The 13132-nt window shown below is 41.0% G+C and overlaps 1 protein-coding gene across 1 annotated transcript in view; it reads left to right on the top strand.

The window, feature by feature from the left end:
• Positions 1-13132, top strand: part of LMNTD1 (lamin tail domain containing 1) — a 318801-nt gene that overhangs the window by 225222 nt on the left and 80447 nt on the right. The gene's annotated exons all lie outside the window — the stretch shown is intronic.

Below are 13132 nucleotides of genomic sequence, written 5' to 3'. Positions count from 1 at the left end.
CCTGGATTACCCTGGAATTCTCCTGGAACAACTAAATCATAGAAAGACTCTACACGTGAACTGCCAATTGGACTATAACCCTTTGAATTGATTCCAGAGAGACTTTTACAAATCAGCAGCCTCACAATCTCTGTTATGAAACTGACCTAAGGACTTTACACTCAAGTGTATGTATATGGACCTTTTCACCATTTGTACCTCTCTTCTTTCTTTTCCTTTTATTAATACCCTTAGATTTACTTATTAAGGATTGGCTGACAGCATGATATTTGGGTAAATTCTGAGATTCATATTAACCTGAGGGTAAGTGTCCGATCCTTTAGGATCGGTAGAACTTTAAGTACAGTATTGTGAATAGAGTTTTCAGTAACCTCTCACTATATTAGACTTGGTTGTTTGGATGGAAGCCAAGGGGACTATGTTTGGCTTCTTGTTAACCAGCGTGGTGCTACAGAAGCTGTTTTGTTACTGGTTTGGTGAATCTAATTATAGAATAAACCACCAGTTTTGGGGATTGTCTGCCCTATTTCTTACAGTCTGCCCCGAGTGTGGCATTCTCGGTGTGGCCCATCCATGCACCTGGTCACAGTTATATTTAACAATCCTGCACTGGAAGGAGAGTGGACTAGATGGCCAAATAGGTTTTTTTCCCCCTCATCTTCAATGAATGTTGCGAAATGTTCCACCAGAGAAGGCCAGAAAAATCCTATGGTCCTTAGGGAAAAATTCCTTTTTCCTTAGGGAAAAATTCCTTTTTGGACTTAAAGTTGGGGAATGATGCTCCTATCTCTTTATGGGTGGAAAGGGGAGCAGGGCTGGTGAAGAGGCATGTAAAGTTGGCCAAGTAGCCAGGATTATACCCTATTCTAAATTCCACATGTATAAAGCTTACTACTCTTTCTCCATTTCCATGTATAGCATTAATGAGGGTTACAAAGTCTCCTGTGCTGAGTCCATCTTTGGAAAATTAATTTTCTGCCTCAGGTTTAAAAATGCAGACAAGTTAATCATTCATATTATTGCAGGCAGATTAGCTGAACCCAGAGTCTGACCACCTTTAGGAAATGCTGCAAAATCTTCCTCTTTGATAAAGCTTCATGTAGCCTCAGCAACTGAAGAGTGAGCCCAACCTTCTCTGTGGGCAGGAGGAAGGAAAAGCAAACCCATATTATTGCAGGCAGCAAGGGGCAAATGCTGTCTCTGTGTGACCAACTACTTTCAAGGGGGAACAGCAAAAGGAAGAGTGAGATCTTATGAAGGGGGAAGGGCATGGAGGTGCTGTACGGATTCTTGACAACACTAGTTACTTCAGGTTTCTTTAGCCAGGGAATTTTGAACATATATCCATTTTGTGGGAAAACACATCTATATCACAAACCCATGATGTTAGCATTTTACTTCTTAGGTTAGAACTATAGTAGAACCTCACTAAATCACACTTCACTAATCCACACAGGCCATCATTGCTGGGTATTCTGAGCTTGCTTGTTGTTTTTACATCAGTTTAACTCCATTGACTTCAGTGGAGTTGTTTCTCATTTACACCAATATAAGCAAGATCAGAATACCCAGAAATTTCTCCCTGTTTTTCAGCAATCATTTAACAGAAGCCTCTGGCGTGGTCTCATGTTACTTCATTACTTTCACAATATATACTGTGGAACATTGTCTAGGATACGACGAGGTATCATCATCAATTATTAAAACTACAGTTGTCAAACAAGTGCATTCTGTGATGCATTATCCTTGATTTTTTTTTACATCCTGTTTGTTCACTTACTACTTAATTTGCAAAATTCAGTAATACCTTGACATGGATTGCTCAGTCATTCTTGTGAATTAGTGAGGTTCTACATGATGTGACAAGGTTAAGTTTATAAAACTGAGTTTCCATGTTTCACTTTTAATCCCAAAGCCTGACACCTCAGAAAGGAAGGCTTCTAAATACACATGCACACCCACTCAGCGTAGGGCCTACTTTAGCACAGGCAAATTATCTGAATTTCATGTAGCCTCAGCAACTGAAGAGTGAGCCCAACCTTCTCTGTGGGCAGGAGGAAGGAAAAGCAAACTGCTGTCCAGCTCATGGCAAGAGTAAAGGGAGAGCCAACACCCTGCTCAAGCTTGTCTTTTCAGCAGTTCAAGGTGAGGCCTTTGTCGGGGGTAAAGGTAAGGGGGGAACAGTGAGGAGGTTTGCTGTGGTGGGAGTTCTCTCTCCTGTTTCAATCTCCTCTAACCACTTCCTGTGACTTCAGGGAGGGGTGTGGAGGCATCACCTTCCCCGCAGAGTATGTTGACTGACTGAGCTGGCATTGGCCCAGCAACGCTGTCCTGAGAGCTCAGCAGCCCTTCTCTCTACTAACAGCTTTGCCCCCCAGCAGGAACCCAGGATCAGTTCCCCCTCCCCTAGGCCTCATGCTCTCACACAGCAGCCATAGAGAACATATCTGAGACCCTGCCCTACCAATCCTCTCCCCGTTCTGCCCCATTTCCTTAATCTCCCCATCCACCCCCCATGCTGCCTTCCCCAATGCCCTCCTACTCTCATGTCTCTACTCCTCCACTCACTGCCTCCTCAAGTGTCCACTTCCTTCCTCTATCCCTCAGACTGCCCCTTCCTCACTACTCCTTCCCTTCCATGCCGCCCCCAGAAGTCTCCCCCTCACACTACATCCCCCAGAAATACCCTTCCCCCTGCTTCTCCTTCTTCCAAAGCCCCCCTCCACCAACTGCTCCTTGCCCTCCCCACCCCCCCACGCAGCATCCACCTCCTTGTATTGCAATTCACCCTCAGGTACCCCTTTCACCATTTCTGAGCAGGAAGGTGGCGCTGGTCCTCTCTGTGTTGGCCAGGAGGGGCCCAGTTTCTTTTCCTGATGTATCTGGTCACCAGACTTGGAAGTGGAGGAGGAGGAGGAGCTGGAAGCCAGAGGACCACTCTCATGGGACCAGGGGGGCGACATAGCAGTCTCGTCCTTTCTGGGGAGCAGTGTCTGAAGAAGAGGCACATGACCCAAGAGAAACTCAGCAGGCAGCTACACAGCAGTGAAGATGGGGAGACTGTGTAGCAGTAGAGAAGGGAGGCACTGCGTTGATTATTTGAGTGAGGGGGTAAGAATCAAAAAGTGGTTAAGAATTGATGGCTTGGGAAAGGGGGAGCAAGAGTAGCACTGAATTGATTGTGGGCTGGGGATGCTGAGACTTGAATACAGTGAGAGGAAGCTGACAAAAATTGAACGGCTGAAGTAAGGGTGACGATCTTGGAAGTATATTGATGAAGAGAAGGAGGGGTTCTGAGAATTTATTGGGAGAAGGTGGCAATGAATTGTGTGAAACTACGGAGAGGTGAATTGGAGAATTGAAGGGTTTGAGAATTGAAATATGGAGGGGGATCAGGAAGTGAACAGAATGAAGGGAAAGGAAGTCAGTAATTGAATTGATGGATTAAGGGAGAGGAAGTGAGAACAGAAGATTGAATAATTTGGAGGTGGGGGTTGAGACGTGAATAAATTGGAGGAGTGTTGCAGAATAAGTGAACCAGCAAAGGAAACATAGAATTGGGGAATGGACTGCAGGAGAGGGAGCACAGATTATAAAGAGAACGCGATGCAGAATTGATGAATTTATGGGAGTTAGTGTGGGACAGCTGTAGGTGGGTAGAGTGGGGTAGATCTAAAAACTTATTTTCTTGTGCAGGGGGGAAAGGGATGGAAAGAGAGAATGGATTGTGTTATGTGAAAATGGAGAAGAAAAGGAGAGATGAATTGGGTAGAGAAAGGGAAAAGTATGAATGGGAGGAGAGTGTATGGATTTGGGGAATGAGGTTAGTGTATTTCAGGGATTAGAGAGCGGTAGAAGGGGATGGGGAAGGAGGGAGAAATTTGGAATCATGGGGAAAAGAAAATGAGTGAGAGAGAAGAAAGGAGAGAAAGACTTAAAAATGTAGAAAGGGGAACAGTGGGAATGGAAATGTAACCGTATAGCCTGGATTTCAGAGAGATGAGACTGTCTCTCTATATGTCTGCATATGGGTCTGGGAAATGTGCAAGGGCATTTGGTGCTCTTTGCTCTTCGTGTATGCAGGGCCGGCGCAACCCATTAGGCGACCTAGGCAGTCGCCTAGGGCGCTAACATTTGGGGGGCAGTGACCACGGCGGCCAGATCTTCGGCCGCCCCAGTCGTCGTCGGTATTTTGGGGGTGGGACCTTCTGCCGCCTAAGGTGGCAAAAAAGCTGGCGGCGCTCCTGCATTTATGGCATCTACTGGTAATTTAATATAATATAATTTGCCTACGGGCAGGTTATTTGGGTAAAGAATACCAGATAAATACTCAGTAAACTTGCTTATTTAATATATAAAATGAAAATGTACAAATGCTTTAAAATCTACTTTAATTGTACATTGTATTTTTAAAATTGTGGGGGAAGACCCCTCTAGACACATTCTCTTCCTCCCCGCCCCCATTCCCATTTAATTTTGATGCTTCCTTGTAGTTCACCAAAGCCTCCCATTTCTTTTTTTGGCTAGCTCTTGGTCTGCTCAGGGCCTTGAAATGTCTGAAAGTAATTATATGCTAACAGTATTGGGCTGTGCTGTAAAATTTGCCTAGATCAGCATAGCAATTTACAACACACATTTCAATACATGCTTATCAATTTTAGTTGACAATAGATTATTGTAATATATAACCTGCTGGCATAGACTCCCCCAAATGCAAATTAATTTTGAAAATCATCAAAGGAAACAGAAGTATTTACAGAAGCAATTGTGAAACTAGACCTCTTTTAGTAGCCCATTTATAAGGGTGCTTCCAGTACTGTGTTTCAAGTCAGGCAAACAAGAAAATTTGTACATGAAAATGTACAAATGCTTTAAAATCTACTTTAATTGTACATTGTATTTTTAAAATTGTGGGGGAAGACCCCTCTAGACACATTCTCTTCCTCCCCGCCCCCATTCCCATTTAATTTTGATGCTTCCTTGTAGTTCTTATAAAGTAATTATATGCTAACAGTATTGGGCTGTGCTGTAAAATTTGCCTAGATCAGCATAGCAATTTACAACACACATTTCAATACATGCTTATCAATTTTAGTTGACAATAGATTATTGTAATATATAACCTGCTGGCATAGACTCCCCCAAATGCAAATTAATTTTGAAAATCATCAAAGGAAACAGAAGTATTTACAGAAGCAATTGTGAAACTAGACCTCTTTTAGTAGCCCATTTATAAGGGTGCTTCCAGTACTGTGTTTCAAGTCAGGCAAACAAGAAAATTTGTACATGAAAATGTACAAATGCTTTAAAATCTACTTTAATTGTACATTGTATTTTTTAAATTGTGGGGGAAGACCCCTCTAGACACATTCTCTTCCTCCCCGCCCCCATTCCCATTTAATTTTGATGCTTCCTTGTAGTTCACCAAAGCCTCCCATTTCTTTTTTTGGCTAGCTCTTGGTCTGCTCAGGGCCTTGAAATGTCTGAAAGTAATTATATGCTAACAGTATTGGGCTGTGCTGTAAAATTTGCCTAGATCAGCATAGCAATTTACAACACACATTTCAATACATGCTTATCAATTTTAGTTGACAATAGATTATTGTAATATATAACCTGCTGGCATAGACTCCCCCAAATGCAAATTAATTTTGAAAATCATCAAAGGAAACAGAAGTATTTACAGAAGCAATTGTGAAACTAGACCTCTTTTAGTAGCCCATTTATAAGGGTGCTTCCAGTACTGTGTTTCAAGTCAGGCAAACAAGAAATATTACGCAAAGAAAGATATATATTCTCACTCTTTTTTTTTTTAAAAGTTGTTCTATATTATTTACAGTAGCACCCACTACATGCTGGGCACTTTCCAAACACATGATAGTGAGTGCTGTTCAGAGGCGCTCACAGTCTGATAACAGACAAATAGACAGAGGCGAGGGGGGAGGGAGGAGGAGCCACAATAGAGAACGGACATACCATTGAGATAGTCAAGTCAATTCGGTTCACTGTAAGCAGCTTGGCAAAAGTGGGCCTTTAAGATGGACTTAAATGTGGAGAGGGTAGAGGCTTTGCGGATGAGCTCCTAGAGGCCACACTATGTATAAGGGGCCATGGACACACAAACCTCTTATTTTGCTACACTGTTATTCAGAGCTAAGGAGGGGAAAAGGGAAGAGTGCTGTAGGTGATATATGAAAATGAGAGACAAAGGTCTATATTCAGTTTCTTGAAATAATTTAGTACATGTTTCTATTTGTTTCCAAACTAGTCAAGTATTGCTTATAAAGTAAACTGTTCCAGAGTTAAATATTTGATAAGGGAAACCCAGATCTGTGTAGCAGGCATGCCACTTTAGTCAGGTGGTTTAAATTTTTTTTTCCTTAACAAAACTAAGATACTAGTTATGGGGAAGGTTGACGCAGTTTCTGCCCAGATTAGTACCCAAATGTGCACTTCTTCAGATTACTGGGAAATATAGTTGAAATTGAGAGAGGAAATGCCTGTATAGATTGGAAAAAGGAGACAATGCCTTGATGTATAAATTTGTTAGTCTCTAAGGTGCCACAAGTACTCCTGTTATTTTTGATGTATACAGTGTCTTGCAACTATTAAGCATGTTTTTATGTACTGAGTTGCAGAGATGAAGTGAACTGAAACATCTGTGTACAATGAAGAGTTGTGTCTCTCTTAAATTATTGGCAACTGTAAATTTGTGTATAGCCTCCACAGTTTATTCCCACTTCTTTTCCAAGAATTTTGTTTTATTACGTTCTAGGAAGGTGGAGTGTTTTAATGTTTGATAGCGTCTAGATATAAAACCTTTCTAAGGCCAGCCGTAGCCTACAGTGATTCTAAAAAAACATACTGGAAGGGACTGATTTTTGCCAAATAGCTTTCCTATATGTGTGCTTCTTGACAAAAGAGTAGTAAAGTATTTAATTTCTTTTGCATAAAAGGAAGTTTATGTAGGACGTTCTTAATCCTATTGACTTCATCCTAGGCTCAAGCCTGTGCTCAGTGCAGTCATAGTAAAGCTCCAATTGAGTTCAACGGTGAAGATCAAACACTATGGTCCCAATTCGGGGAAGCACTTAAGCATGTTCTTCACTTCAATCATGTACTGAATGGGAATCAGTCCCATTCACTTTAATGAGGTTTAAGCATATGCTTAAGGGATTCCCTGAATCGGGGCCTATACGACAATAATCTATCACTGTTTAGGAGAACTTAATAATAAGAGATTCTCTTCTAGTGGGAAACTGGGTTACCTCAATGTAGGTTTGAACTATTTTATATTGATGTTTTATTTTCATCTGTGTTTTCATGCCCCCTTTCATGATGGATTATATAGCTAATACTTTGAGGGATGTATTTGTTCTGTTGGGCAACATAATAGCTTAGCAGTGTGCTGTTCAGTTTGTGTCTGAGTGGTTATAAATCCTCACTTGTCCATGCTCTCCATAGGAGGCCTAGGAGCAGAGTCTCAGATAAGCAAGTTTTAGTCATTCTAGTCCAGCCATTTTGGAATAAATCTAAAAACAAACAATAAATAAATCACTAGAGAGCTGTGGGCTTTTCCACCCACTTTTTAGTTGAAGACTTGGCCAATGGGAAAGTGATACATATGAGAGCTGAGGACAAAATATTTTCTATTTATGGGATCTAGTTATGGAATAATCTTCCAGAAGAGATTAGCTGAACCCAGAGTCTGACCACCTTTAGGAAATGCTGCAAAATCTTCCTCTTTGATAAAGCTTCTCCACCATAACCAGAATGACATTCACAACCTAAAAAAAAATACCCACACCTCACATAAACACAAAAAGAAAAGAAAACCAGGCCCCACCCAGATCTTTCTGTTGCCCAGAAAGAGAGAGGAGCCTGAGACACCATGAAGTCCACTTGGACCTTTGCCCTTGTTTTATATGGAAGCCCCTCATATGCTATGGTGATAGGCAACAATACAAAACCCTGAGATAGATAGATAGGTATGGACTCAGCATCTTTTATTGCATAGCATCATAAGGCCTGCTGCTGCAAGCCTTACTCATGTTATCCAGCACCTTACCCTTGAATAGTCTTACTGATATCAATGGGGCTACTTGGGTGGTGAGGTACTACTCACTTTCTGTAAGGCTGGCTAAATGTAGCACATACTGCTCCTTACCTTCACTTTTCCTTTTCAGTGTGGTGCAGTAGTTACTTATTGTATCCACTTGTACTTTTCGGGCTATGTTTCCCACCTGCCATTTGCCAACAAAGTATTTATTCTCCAGCTGGTAGGATGGGGACGTAGTCTGTTTTGTTGATTCTGTCAGTGATATGGCTGTATGTTTTATATATGATAAAATCATACAAAGATCAAGTTATATTTAAAACAAACAAACAGAAACCACAATGACCTTGAGTGGATAGTATATACGCCAAATCAATGAGATTATCTGAACACACACTCTGGATCATCTGATCATAAAAGGTAGGGATGGAAAAGTCAGACTAAATTATGTAGCGTCATCCAAAATTGGTGAAAAAAAAGGCACAGAAACAAATCTTTGATATACTAGTTGTCATCCTTAAAATCACTGTTATTGGACTGTGGACTGTTAAAAAAGATCAGAAAAAACAAGGTCAGAAACAATGAAACAATGAAATACTTGAAAAACAAGATCCTATCACAGTCACATCAAATACTCAAAAAACAAAAAACAAGATCTTATCACAGTCACATCAAAAAACTAGGCTAAATATATTTGAAAGTATCAAAACTGGCAGTCTGTCTTCATCAAATGTGCATCAGAGAGGAGTTGAATTGACCTGACAGCTGTGGGCTAAATTAAAAAGTTGAAGAATGGAAAACAGTTCAGATTTGGAGCGGATGTACTGGTTTGGAAATAAAAAAGAGGCCTTTCCCAGAACCTTTCCCAAAACCTGGAACTGAAACTGAACTTGAGTGGTTTTTTGAGCAGTTTTTTGGTGTCTTGATTGCGTTTGTTTTGCTGCTGTTAATATACCAGCCAGTGTTTTTGTTGTTGGGTTCTGCTGCTGGGTGGTATTCCTGTTTGCATTGTGAATTAAACTGTTGTCAGAGCATGGAGAGCTCGTGTATATGCAAGGTGTTTAGTATCTTTTTGTTTTGTTTTGGAGTAGGTGGTTTGTTTTTGTCTTTTGCCTAGTAAACTGAAATTAAAAGAGTTGGGTTAAATCTATTTGCATTATTTTTCTCTTCTGGGTGCCTGCAATTCCAGGTTACAGCCAAGACTGGAAGTGCCAAGGTGCTGTGAAAAAGACTGCTTGAGGGACTCCCTGTCCAAAATTTCAAACCCACGATGGAGAGACTTGGTTAAAATTTGAGGAGGGAGTGCTGTAGTCCTTAACTGAACACCGCACTCATTGGGGACCAAATTCTGAAATCTACACTCTGTCATTACACACAGAACCATATGTCCCCCCAATCCCAAATCAAACTCAAGGGGAGCTGCAAGTGCTCAGCACTTCTAAAAAACTTGCCCCTTGTTTAGGTGAAGAGAAAATTTTGACCAAAGGAACTTGCCCAAGGGTATGCAGCAAGTCTGTGGCAGAGCTGAAAATAGAATCTGTGACTCCTGGTTCCCTGTCCAGTATGTTAACTGCAGGACCATCCTGCCTTCCTTTAAAAATAATGTTACTTTAAAAAAAAATGACAGTGCATTGCAGGAAATAATGTGAGAAAGAAATGATAGGATCCCAACAAGGCTTATGTGAGTGCTTAACTTTATGTCAGTAGTCCCATTACACTCTGTGCTTAAAGCTAACACATCCATAAGTTTTAGCAGGATCTAGGCCTACATTTATAAGTCACCTAGAAATTAGTTTAGAGTAAAATAAGGTGTGTGCACAGGATGTGGGTTCTAGAACCCATTTGAAGCCTTTTAAAAATGTATATTAAAAAATGAAATAACATATGGGATGTTATGAGGGACAAAAGTATAACTGGGTTCAAAAAAGAATTAGATGAGTTCAGGGAGAATAGGTAGGTCCATCAGTGGCTATTGGCCAAGATGCTCAGGGACACAGTTCCATGCTCTGGGTGTCCCTAAATCTTCAACTGCCAGGAGCTGGGACTGGACGATGGGATAGATCACTCGATATTGCCCTGTTCTGTTCATTCCCTCTGAAGCATCTGGCTCTGGGCTAGGTGGACCATGGGTCTCACCTAGCATGGCTGTTCTTATGATCTTAATATGAAAAAGCTTTTGTCCTAGGGGGGAAAGTGAATTGGGGGGAGGGAAGGAATGCTAGGAATTATGGGAAGAAACAAAGTGAACCCTTTGTTTGTGAGAAAGACAATACCAGGTGTTTTGGATGAGCGGGTGTCTCAGGAAGGACTACATTTTTCACTTGACACAAACCTATGACAATAAATGTACTATACTTACATGATAATTCCTGATGGAGGAGTATGGAAGCCAGTGAACCATTTTTTTGTGACCAGCTAAATAGTGAGGCATTAGATTATTGCAATAGCTGCTTATTGCAAAGACTGTGCCCATGCTTCATGAACAGGGTTCCTATTATCCCAAAAGGCAAAAAAAGCTTCAACAAAGTACAGTGTAAAAGAAAATAACTTTCTTGTTTCTTTTTTGCCCTAAGAGGGTTGGAATTGATCTATGTTGCCACCTTTTAACTTTTTAGTTCTATCACTTTGAGGCAGGAACTAGCCCCCTTATAACAAGTACTATAGCTTTCTCCAGCAATGGTTCCAAACGGAACCATATATCTTACAGTGGTGAAGTGAAGTGTTTGGTGCCATCACTTAGAATATAGTAATACTTTTAAAAAGTGGGGAAGCTTCGGTGAATAAATTGTTCTAATGTGGGCATAACTCAAAGCTATGGTGAACAACCATAAAATTATGGGGCAGAATGAGAGGAATCGCTAACCTGCTGTGAGACAGTAAACTTTGTATTGTCTTAATTAATTTTGATTTTTCTACAGCCCAATATTCCACTTCGCAAGAACGCTATAAGCAGAATGAATATTGAGCTATAGTTAGGCATTTTAATTCAAAAAGGCCTTTTCAGATGCTTATATTTTAATTGTAGGTGAAATAGTCAGATCATATCCTAGGAGGTGATGGTGAAAATCTGGCTAATCTGGAGAAGAGATCAAGCACTGTGTGCTGTTAAAATGACTGTCCTCCTGCAGACGACAAACTGCAGTGGAGTTTGTATACGAACCTGTACAATTCTATAGCAGAGGGATACAACTCTCTCTTATTTTCTAAACCTTTTAGTAATTTCTATCAAACTCTGTTTATTTTCAGTAGAATCCTATGGAATTCATCCCTATTCAATTTGATAGGTTTTTTTCCCCATAAAGGTACATAGTAAAAGCAGTCCATGATTGTATGTTTAAAGCAACTATTTGATGGAGTGGTGTGGTGTTGAAATGGTGATGTGATTGAACACATGCCAGTATGGATTTCAGTGAAGAGTGTGAGAAGACGCTGTTTGATTTCCCTGGGCTTTGATTGTCTGAAATCCTTCTTTTGTCTTTTAATGTAGCAGTATCATAATTACAGAACTCCGATTATTCATACCTCCCTATTTACCAATAGGGAGGTGTATCCACCTCTACAGAAGCGTTCTGTTAATTTGTCAAACTGTCATTACTTTGCCAATTGTTGGCTCATCCACTTTAAGTAATCTGTTTCCCATTTGTTAGTTTTTCAATTTGTGAATTTTAAATTGACTAAGTTTTAATTTTGTCACTAACTGTTAATTGGCTGCCATTTACAAGGCAATTAAACAGTCTACATTAAAATTTATGCACGACTTGCCCAAATAAATCTGTTAGTCTTTACGGTGCCACTGGACTCCTCATTGTTTTTGTGATTACAGACTAACATGGCTACCCCTCTGATAAGAGAAAGTGGGGAGTTTTAATTTTATACAAGAAACTGGAGCTAATGGATAGCTGGAACGCAGGAAGAGAGTGGTAGTTCTGTCTGGCAGGCATGGAGTTGGGAAGTCCATGGTTATTTTGATTCGTTGAAATTTGGGATTCGGCTCAAACGCCTGTTTTGATATGAATTAAAGAAGGGCAGAGAGGTGGTCCCAAACCATTTATTGCTTTCTAGATTGAAACCAACATCTTAAACTCCACCAGGAAACTAAAATAACTAAAATAGAGGGCCTAGGCATCATCACTGCAATCATATTTCATCCCTCTGGAAATACAGTGTGGCAGTACTGAACAGGCAGAACACGCTGATTCAGGTATGGTAAGCACTTCTGACCGATACAACTGGCTGGTGAGAGGCTCTTGGCCCTCACTAGGGACCTGATCCGATGCCCATTGAAGTAGATGGAAAGACTCCCCCTGACTTCAGAGGGCTTTGGATCAGGCCCTAAGTCCCCTTTGCACCATTTCAGAGATTCAGAGGGCTACAAGCAAGCAGCTGAGGAAGAGCCACATGGTAGCCAGTTACTCCCCCACATGCAGTATAGGGTGCATGTCAGGGTGGGAGGAGGGAAGGGGCTGGAGTGCACGGTCTGATCCTTCACTAGAAGAGCAGTCGGTAGCACCATTTAGGCCCCTGAGTGAGACAAGAATTAGGGGACATAAACGCAGGGTAGAGCCACTTTTGCCTCTTCTCGACTGAGCATGAGCTTGGCATGGTTCAGGATTGAGTCCTTCCGTTCTGTCAAAGAGAACGCAATGTTCCCCACACGTTCTTCAGCCACCAGAAAGGACAGCTTCAATGTTTGTTGTTGTCCATTTGCAACTAAAGTCCTTACTGTGTTTGAAGGTAAACTGGAGTTCTGTTAGGGGTTGTTAAAAGGTCCTCTAGAGATTGCACAGCCCCGTGGCTCTTTCTGTGAAAACCAGTCATTCAAATTTATACATTTTTCTAGTTGAAAATGTCTTGTGATTTAAAAGGAATTTGGGAGTGACTGTAAATGAACTGTTGGGAACACTTAGATGGAAGATATAAAGAAATTTGAATTTTCTGGTTGTAGTGAATGGAGAGAAAACGTTAAAGCTACAGAGAGATCCAGAACTGTACCATCTGATGGAGAAGATCCTCTTAAGTTCACTCAAAAAAAACTAGGCCTAGGCTAAATTGACCAGCTTTGATGATGATGTGTTC

This window comes from Emys orbicularis, chromosome 1, assembly GCF_028017835.1.
Source record: "Emys orbicularis isolate rEmyOrb1 chromosome 1, rEmyOrb1.hap1, whole genome shotgun sequence".
In the NCBI taxonomy this organism is placed as follows: domain Eukaryota; kingdom Metazoa; phylum Chordata; order Testudines; family Emydidae; genus Emys; species Emys orbicularis.
Note: the sequence above shows the minus strand (reverse complement) of the source record. Positions and strands in the feature narration are given on the sequence as shown.